At 40.0% G+C, this 10,326-nt stretch overlaps 1 protein-coding gene across 3 annotated transcripts in view; it reads left to right on the top strand.

The window, feature by feature from the left end:
- Window positions 1–430: 430 nt before the first annotated feature.
- Window positions 431–10,326, top strand: part of LOC143041536 (uncharacterized) — a 127,189-nt gene continuing 117,293 nt past the window's right edge. Inside the window, exon 1 of one of the 3 annotated variants that reach the window (XM_076213524.1) lies at window positions 431–584. The gene's annotated coding sequence lies outside the window, so the exon portion shown is untranslated. Of the gene's footprint in view, window positions 585–1,613; window positions 1,633–10,326 lie in introns of those variants that run through there. The other 2 variants (XM_076213526.1, XM_076213525.1) reach the window with 2 other exon arrangements.

The raw sequence follows: 10,326 nt of genomic DNA, 5'->3' as shown, positions 1-10,326 counted from the left end.
TATATATATATATATATATATATATATATATATATATACACACACACACACACACAACTAGGTAAATACAACTAGGTAAATACATATATATATATATATATATATATATATATATATATATATATATATATATATATATATATATATATATATATATATATATATATATATATATATATATACACACACACACATTTTGAAATAATATCATGCAAGTTGATATTACTATTACAAATAATTTAGGAAAAGTTTGTATTTATTTCCATCCAATTACGGCATGACAATGACAACACATACAAGCAATGCCAACGAAAGTGCCACTATTTCAGATATTACTACTAATGCAAGGATACAAATAATGACAGGCATTAGCCTAATTATTAAGAGTTGAAGAAAAGCAGTATTAGCAGTAATAGGTGTTGCTTGTTATATTGCTAGCACCTCACAATGATATTTTTAATATTACGTTTTAATGCGATAGCTGGTAACATTGTTTATCTTGTACGTTTGGAACATTCGCAAGCGAACAGCCAGGACCTGCAGGAGACAGCAAGATTTTGTGTTTTGCGTAGTTCACTAAGACAGTAAGACCTTTATATTTTTAGGGTTTCGTATATACCTGGGTACTCATAGTAGATATAGTAATAGATGTAGTGTATATTACTTATTGATTTCGTAGTAGAAAGTAATAACAATGTATGTACGTGTTGTGTGTAAAAGTATGTACGTGTTGTAGAATATCTGATAAGATTTGCTTCTCATTATTTTGATCTGTGTTCGTTTTTACAGAACATGATCCAATTTTTTTTCTGATTTTTGTTAAAGTTGAAGAAGGAATTCCCTGTATATAAACATTTCTCGCCATATAGTTCAACAGATTCCGAACTTGGAATGTTGATGTATGGTTACATTACAAGTAGGAAGAGTTCACGTTAGTTCTCATGCCCCCAAGGACAGAATTTTTATTTTACCCCTTTGCTGCATTCTTCAGACCCAGGCAATGGGTGGGGGGCAGGGATAGTTACTCATAAACAAGGAACAAAGATAGACAGGAAAAAAATCGTGATTGGTGGGAATGGGATGGGTACCTTGGCTGGCCACTTCGTATAAGGGCAAAAAAGTAATTTGATATATATTATATAGATTATCTTGAAGGAATGGTGATGGAATACTTAACATATTTGCTGCCTTTGGTAGGTGGTGTTATGGAAGTGATATAGCATGACCCAGTGACAGAATTCTCAGTTGTGTGGTGTACTGGATATAAGGGCAGATCAGGTTGTAGGATGTGTAATGCAGGTGGACTTAGCAAATCTAGGACCCATCCAATTTGGACAATGTCACTCATTTTACCACCATTATGAGTGTAAGGAAAGCTGCTTAGGGATGATCTTGTCATTTAGAATGTGAAAAGGTCCAAACACTAAGATATTTTTGGCATAATTTCCAGAGATCTATACTGTGCCTCATTTTTCTAATTATTTATCAGCTTGGTTCATCAAATACTCCAATTTTTCTTAAATGAAAATCTGTAAATACATGGTTTCCATGGTATAAGTTTCTTGGCTGTAATGTATGTGCTCCCCTTTGACACTCAGCATGATCATCCATGTAAACAGTAATAGTGGAGAGGTAAGGAAAGTGTGTATTGTATATTATTTTAGAAATGAAATAGTGCAGTTATTCCTTTCTGCAGCAATATTGTATCAAAAGGAAATTTGATAGATAAGAAAGTAAAAATACATGTGCACAAAATCAAATCATTGACCTAGGATGGATTGAGTTATGTTAGGTTTGGTTGATTTCTCATGAAAAGATGTCAGAAATCTGTTTTATTCATGCAATTCTACTGTTAATTCTACCAAAATTCACTTCACTAACCCTAAGAGAGAGTGGATTGTCCCCCCCGAGAAAAAAAAATGAAAACGAGTTATCAGGTTCACATGAATCACATTAAACCATTGATTTCTGACATCCTTGTTTTGGTTAAGGAAAGGGGTAGCCCTCTATAAAAATTCTTTACCTTTATATATATTTATTCAGAAAAGTACAAAAATATTGTCAATATTTAATTGTTGCAAATTACATTTTATATCCTTGTAACCATATTTGCCTCTTAAAAAATGTTTACCATGGATGGGAAAAATAAAATCTCATTTGAATTTCCTTTTGTTTTATAGCAAATTATGTCATTTTGTTGTATGATGATGATTTTGTTTGTTGTTTTGTTGGTGTTTTAGGACCTACCTTGTAAATTTCAAGTACTTGTTTAGGTAGAATGTGAAAGTATATGGTTTGTGTATCATGGCTCAACAATAGTATATGGGCTTGGTGGACACCTTGTAAATTTGAGACTAACCTTCAGTTTTTTCTTTAGATATTATGCATATTCCATGTGCATCCCATTTCCCTTTCACATCTGTCTTATTCTTGGTCTTCTATCAAACTCACTCTATCCATTTTGGCTTCTCACAAAATATTTTTACTAGTCTTTCCTCGTTGATTCTTTCCTTGTACCTAAACCACCTCAGCACTCACTGTTCCCAATCCAATAACTTCATTCTTATAACATTGTATATCTTATCACTTCACCTAAAAAATATTCAGTCTATATCTTTTTTGCCACCTTTATATTCCAAGTCTGCTTCATAAAACCCAGTGAGTACAACCATACCTTCATTCAAAGCTTAGACCTGATAGGCTCTCAAACTTGATTGGAAAAAAGACAAATGTGGTACCAATTCACAAAGGTGGTAAGGAACAATTAAGTTATAGGCTGGTATCACTGACCAGCACAATAGTGATATTATGTGAAAGATCAATCAACCAAATATCTTGAAGAGATGAACTCTGACAATCAGATTGGCTCAGATCAAGTAGCTTATGTGTCAAACTTTTTAAGTTCTAGAGAGTGATTGAAGTGGTGCTAGAGAAAGAGTGTACTGGGTGTGGCCAATTAAACCAATTAAGAATGCAAAATACTATATTATTCAGAATTGGATTAAGCACTACAAAGGATAAAGCACTGCAAAGACAAACATGCGGTCGCTTTGTAAGCCAAACCAAGGCTGAATATGATGCCAATTGACACGAACAAGCTCAGACTTGGCGGAAAAAACATACAAGCTTAAGGGGATCGTCCATTAGAAAATCGAACTTTTTTAGTTTGGGGTGAAAGTGGCTGAGATTTTTTCCTAGTAACTGTCTTGTCTCAGAGAAGATACCACCGAGTTTTCAAGTCATTTATGCTTATACTTTTTTTATTGTGACTTTTTATTTTTATTTTCGAGGGGTAATTTTTGAAAATTTTGAAATTGATTCAGAGGATAGACCTTTGACTGGATATTGATTATTTTTTGTCTTTATAATGGGCTAAGATAGATGAAGAAACGGAGGCAGAATTATGATGTTCTGATCAGTCTATTATGAGAAAAAAAAATCCAAAGTTGATGAAAAAAAAAAAAATCAAAATATATATATATGAAAAAATCCTACTAGTCCTTGACAGAAGGACATAAATCTGCCTCCAAATGTTCTCCCAATTATGCTGAATCCGAAAAGGATTTGTAGTTAAAAATCAGTGAAGGCGTTTTGGATTTGAATCAAGTTAAATGTGCAAAAATCAAGTTTTTCAGGAATGAGCGTCATAGTTTTTTTGTTCATGGTTACTGGTCCCCTTTCATCATTTAGGATGTTATGGTGTTGAAAGGGTATCATAGGCACAACCCTACTCTTTGTTGCCAGCTTTTGATTAATTACAGGTTTATATGATGAATCCAGTTAGTATCCACCAGGGTTATATTGCACTTTTCCTTTTCTTGGCGCGATGCATCTTTGGCGACAGACGATCTTTATCTGCCATCCTAAGCTGTTTTATGGCATCACTGGTTGTTGTCCCTCTTGCTGATGGCATATATGCAAGTTCATAACCAAAGATGTGGTTCAAAACTGTAACTTGAGCACAGAATTGAACTCTAGCTGCTGATGCAAACTTCCTCTTTGAACTCAAAGCCCAGATCTTTGCATGGAAGCTTTCACTTTGGTTTTGTGTCCTTTCCTTGAGGCATTTCTCTAAAAGCTCTGTAGAGGAGAGGACTTGATGGATTTCCGCTTCTCAGTGGGAATCTTCGCCAGGAACGGCTTCTTGACTCTGTGAGACTCGGGTTCCTCTTGCCTGGCTAGTGCTCTCTGGAAAAAAAACACCACGAGTCTCCTCCTTAGGACAGTAAGAATGCAATGGCTTCTCATCTGTGCTGACAGAATGCAGGTAGGAGGCCATGATAGCTTTACGCATTGTCTGAACGTCAGTATTCACACAATCACGTATTGCCTTCCCATAATACTGTGTCAACTGTCACACCATCTGTCACAGCATCTGTCAACATATTAGCTCGTATGCTATTATTTATCATACAAAAGCATAAATATTGTGGAAAATACACAGCTTCTTTTGTTAGCAAATATATGTAACAACAGAAAACGTAATATGCAGTACGCAGTGCACACGACCCAGCCACAGTAGGGTGGGGGGTACTGTATTATATTTTTTTTAGATAGTAAAAATCAAGATACAGCTTCCATACTCAGCCACGAGATAGCTTATGAGCAACACTTTTAGAGGAAATATTTTCAGAATTTCGTAATTAAAAAAAAAATGGTGATTTTCTGATGGATGATCCCCTTAAATGAACACTTGGTTCTCACAATATATTAAATGTATAATAATACCCCGTCTGGGGTATTGGCTGCTTGTTATTGTGGCAAAGTAGCATGCAGTTGATACTTAAGGGTCTATATGGGGCGCCCCTACGGACCAGAGTCACACATCATTTTGTCTATGATAGAGGAAAACTCTGTTAATAGAGAAATGATGACACTTTTATACTATGACTGTCCCTCTGTTATGCTGTCTCCCAACCCCTTGTTACTGTCCTGTACCATTTCTCTGAGTATTCATTTTCTGTGGTGGGGGAAAAGAATACTGCCAGCAAATATTTCCATGTGGATCGCAAGAGGCGAGAAGAAAGGGATGGGGATTGGGACTACGCATCCTTCTCCTTGTAGCCCCACAGGGGACATTCCTAAACGAAAAAGTAAAGGCATAAGAGGGTCTGGGAGTTTTCGGACCAGCACCCTAAGGTTTGGGTCTTAATGTGCGTGGATGTGGTACAGATGAGAGTAAAAGGGAAGAGATAGGTAGTATGTTTGTGAGAAGAAAGATGAATGTGTTGGCTTTGAGTGAAACTAAGTTGAAAGGGAAGGATGAGTGTAAGTGGGAGGTTATCAGGAGTAAAGAGAGGGCGAGGGAGGGAAGGGGTGGCTATTCTAGTAAGTGAAGAGATAGGTAAACGGGTAGTGGAGTAGAAGGAGGTTTCCTCAAGGATAATGTGGATGAAGGTGAAACTGGGAAAGGAGATGTGGGTCTTTGTAAATGCATATGGGCCTGGCAGTGAGAAAAGTGTAGAAGAAAGGGAGGCCTTTTGGATAGATTTAAATTAATGTATAGAGAATTTAGGGAGAAATGCAATGTAATAGTATTGGGAGACCTTAATGCTAGGGTAGGAAATGGTCCAATTGATGGAGTGGTTGGGAAATGTGGAGTTCCAAGAAAGAATCGTAGTGTCTATAGAGTTGATGGTGGAAATGTGTCTAGAGAGTTGATGATAGCAAATACAGTGTTTCGGAAGAAAGTCAAGCATAAGTACACTGGGAGAGGGTGGTGGATGGAAGGGTGGTAGGTAGAGCGTTGATGGATTATGTAGTGGTAAATAGGATTATGACAGGAAGAGTTAAGGATGTACATGTGCTAAGGGGAGAGTGGGGGAATATCAGATAATTTTTTGGTGGAAGGTAAGTTGAGAGTGGAGGATAGATGGAGAAAGAGGAAAGGGACAAAAGGTAGGGAGGGCTTAGAGTGAACTCTTTAAATGAAAAGGAGAAGGAGTACAAGAAGAAGCTGAAGGAGTGGGAGGGAGTGAAGGATAGAGTAGAGGTAGGTGTGGAGGAGTAATGGGGATGGTTCAAGGAGGGAGTCACAAAGTGTGCAAAGATGGTGTGTGGAACAAGAAGGACAGAAGGAAGGGTAGTGAATGGTGGGATGAGGAAACAAAGAAGGTTGTAGAAGAGAAGAAGCGAGCTTTCACAGATTGGTTACAAAATAGGACGAGGGAGTCATATGAGAGGTACAAAGAAAAGAAAAGTCAAGCAAAAGGTAAAGGAGGCAAAGAGGAGAGCAGATGTGAAGTGGGGTAAGAGTATGACAGAAATTTTTTAAAGAAATAAAAAGATGTTTTGGAAAGAAATTAAGAGAGGAAGAGGAAGCGAATCAAGTAGAGAAGAAAAGGTAAAAGGTGCAGATGGAGAGATGATAATGGAAGAGAAGGCAGTAAGGGGAAGATGGGCAGAATATTTTAGGGAGTTGCCAAATGTGAAGGAGGATAGGGAGAGAAAGATAGTTGCAGTGGGAAATGCTAAGAAAATGAGAGTGATGAGTGAGGAAAATGGAGGAGAAATAAGGAAGAATGAAGTGAAGGCAGTTGTTAAGATGATGAAAGCAGGTAAGGCGCCTGGTCTGGATGGATGCCATGCAGAATGTCTTAAAAAAAGGAAGTACAGTGATGGTGGACTGGCTGGTGAGGTTATTTAATGTTTGCTGGAGAGAGGGTAGAGTGCCGGAGGACTGGAGGAGTGCCTGTATAGTTCCACTTTACACGGGAAAAGGAGACAAGTGTGAATGTAGTAGTTTCAGAGGGATTAGCCTGTTAAGTGTAGTTGGGAAGGCTTATGGGAGGACTCTTGATTGAGAGGATTAGGAGAGGAACAGAGGGAGTAATTGGTGAAGAACAGTGTGGATTTAGGATGGGTAGTGGTTGTGTAGATCAGATCTTTGTGGTAAGACAAATATGTGAGAAAGCTATAGGGAAAGGTAAGGATGTTTTTTGGGCTTTTATGGATCTGAAAAAGGCTTACGATAGGGTAAACAGAAAGGCACTGTGGGAGGTATTGCAGATATTTGGGATAGGAGGAAAGCTTCTAGGAGCTGTCAAGAGTTTTTATGAGAGTAGTAGAGCTTGTGTCAGTATTAGAAATGGAGAGAGTGAGTGGTTCAAAGTAAAGGTGGGACTTCGTCAAGGATGCGTTATGTCGCCCTGGCTGTTCAACTTATACATGGATGGGTTAGTGCAAGAGGTAAATGCAAGGGTAGTGGGTCAGGGATTAGAGATGGTTAAAGAAAGTGGAGAATAGTGGGAGGTGAGCCAGCTGTTGTTTGTGGACAACACTGCGCTTGTGGCAGGATCGGAGGAGGGAATGAGGAAGTTGGTGACAGAGTATGTGATAGAAGAAAGCTAAAGATAAATGTGGGTAAAAGTAAGGTGATGAAATGTACAAGGGGTGAAAGTGGCAGTAGACTGGAAGTGAGCATTAAGGGAGAGCGACTGGAGGAAGTGGATAGTTTTAGATACTTGGTTGTGAATGTGGCAGGAAAAGGTGGAGTGAAGGTGGAGGTAGAATGTAGATTGAGAGAAGCGAGTAAATGCCTTGGTGGATTGAAGAGTGTAATGAGGAATAGACATTTGGGAATGGATGCTAAGAGGAGACTGTATGAAGGAGTGATTGTGCCAACAGCACTGTATGGGGCAGAAACATGGGACATAAGAGAGGAGTTTGAATGTGTTTGAGATGAGGTGTCTGAGAAGTATGATGGGGGTTACTAGGCTAGATAGTGAGAAATGAGGAGGTGAGGAGAAGAATGGGGGTGGAAAGGGAGTTGGGAGATAGGGTTGATGAAAGAATATTAGGATGGTTTGGACACATGGAAAGAATGAATGAAGAAAGACTAGTAATAGAGGTATGGAAGGCAGATGTGGAGGGAGTGAACATGAGGGATGGGGTGAAGGGGGCTTTGGGGAAGAGGGGAATGTCTGTTGAGGAAGGACGGGAGAGAACAGAAGACAGGGGTGAATGGAGAATGGTTGCATATGGATGATGTTGTGATGCATGAGGTGGAATGGGTGGGGGGATGAGGTAGTATGTGTGAGCAAAATTTGACGCAGCCTGAAGGGATTTCTCCCCGTCTTTTCCTTTTATTATGATTTACTACGACTGTCCCTCCGTTATGCTGTCCCCCAACCCCTTGTTGCTGTCCTGTACCATTTCTCTGAGTATTCTCTTTCTGATTGGGGGAATTCCCTGTGGTGGGGGAAAAGAATACTGCCACCAAGTTTTCCCACTTGGATCGTAAGAGGCGAGAAGAAAGGGACGGGGAGAGGGACTAGGCATCCTTCTCCCTGTAGCCCCACGGGGCACACATCCTAAAGACAAAAGTGAAGGCATAAGGGGTGCTGGCGGGCCTCGGGCCAGCACCCTAAGGTTTGGGTCTTTTAATGTGCGTGGATGTGGTACAGATGAGAGTAAAAGGGAAGAGATAGGTAGTATGTTTGTGAGAAGAAAGTTGGATGTGTTGGCTTTGAGTGAAACTAAGTTGAAAGGGAAGGGTGAGTGTATGTTTGGGAGTGTAAGTGGGAGGTTATCAGGAGTGAAGAGAGGGCGAGGGAGGGAAGGGGTGGCTATTCTTGTAAGTGAGGAGATAGGTAAAGGGGTAGTGGAGTGGAAGGAGGTTTCCTCAAGGATAATGTGGATGAAGGTGAAACTGGGAAAGGAGATGTGGGTCTTTGTAAGTGCATATGGGCCGGGCAGTGAGAAGAGCTTGGAAGAAAGGGAGGCCTTTTGGATAGATTTAAATGAGTGCATAGAGGGTTTAGGAAGGAATGTCAATGTAATAGTACTGGGAGACCTTAATGCTAGAGTGGGAAATGGTCCAATCGATGGAGTGGTTGGGAAGTGTGGAGTTCCAGGAAAGAATCGTAGTGGAGAGTTGATGGTGGAAATGTGTCTAGAAAGAGAGTTGATGATAGCAAATACAGTGTTTCGGAAGAAAGTCAAGCATAAGTACACATGGGAGAGGGTGGTGGAGGGAAGGGTGGTAGATAGAGCGCTAATGGATTATGTAGTGGTAAATAGGATTATGATAGGAAGAGTTAAGGATGTACATGTGCTAAGGGGAGAGGGTGGGGGAATATCAGATCATTTTTTGGTGGAAGGTAAGTTGAGAGTGGAGGATAGATGGAGAAGGAGGAAAGGGACAAAAGGTAGGGAGGTTCTTAGAGTGAACTCCTTGAATGAAAAGGAAAAGGAGAAGGAGTACGAAAAGAAGCTGAAGGAGGAGTGGGAGGGAGGGAGTAAAGGATGGAGCAGAGATGGGGGTGGAGGAGGCATGGGGATGGTTCAAGGAGGGAGTCTTAAAGTGTGCAAGGATGGTGTGTGGAACAAGAAGGACAGGGGGAAATAGAAGACAGGGTAGTGAATGGTGGGATGAGGAAACAAAGAAGGTTGTAGAAGAGAAGAAGCGAGCATTCACAGATTGGTTACAAAAGAGGACAGGGGAGTCATATGAGACGTACAAAGAAAAGAAAAGAGAAGTAAAGCAAAAGGTAAAGGAGGCAAAGAGGAGAGCAGATGTGAAATGGGGTAGGAGTATGACAGAAAATTTTGAAAGTAATAAAAATATGTTTTGGAAAGAAATTAAGAGAGGAAGAGGAGGCGAATCAAGTAGGGAAGAAAAGGTAAAAGGTACAGATGGAGAGTTGATAATGGAAGAGATGGCAGTGAGGGGAAGATGGGCAGAATATTTTAGGGAGTTGCTGAATGTGAAGGAGGATAGGGAAGGAAAGATAGCTGCAGTGGGAAATACGAAGAAAATGAGAGTGATGAGTGAGGAGAATGGAGGAGAAATAAGGAAGGATGAGGTGAAGGCAGTTGTAAAGATGATGAAAGCAGGTAAGGCACCTGGTCTGGATGGATGTCATGCAGAATGTCTGAAAAAGGGAGGTTCAGTGATGGTGGACTGGTTGGTGAGATTATTTAATGTTTGCTGGAGAGAGGGTAGAGTACCGGAGGACTGGAGTAGTGCATGTATAGTTCCTCTTTACAAGGGAAAAGGGGACAAGTGTGAATGTAGTAATTTCAGAGGGATTAGCCTGTTGAGTGTAGTAGGGAAGGCTTATGGGAGAATCTTAATTGAGAGGATTAGGAGAGGAACAGAAGGAGTAATTGGTGAGGAACAGTGTGGATTTAGGATGGGTAGAGGTTGTGTAGATCAGATCTTTGTGGTAAGACAGATATGTGAGAAAGCTATAGGAAAGGGGAAGGATGTTTTTTGGGCTTTTATGGATCTGGAAAAGGCTTATGATAGGGTAGACAGAAAGGCACTGTGGGAGGTTATGCAGATTTATGGGATAGGAGGAAAGCTTTTGGGAGCTGTCAAGA

Source organism: Oratosquilla oratoria, chromosome 31 (genome assembly GCF_046742065.1).
Source record: "Oratosquilla oratoria isolate Oo_2021 chromosome 31, ASM4674206v1, whole genome shotgun sequence".
Lineage (NCBI taxonomy): Eukaryota > Metazoa > Arthropoda > Malacostraca > Stomatopoda > Squillidae > Oratosquilla > Oratosquilla oratoria.
Note: the sequence above shows the minus strand (reverse complement) of the source record. Positions and strands in the feature narration are given on the sequence as shown.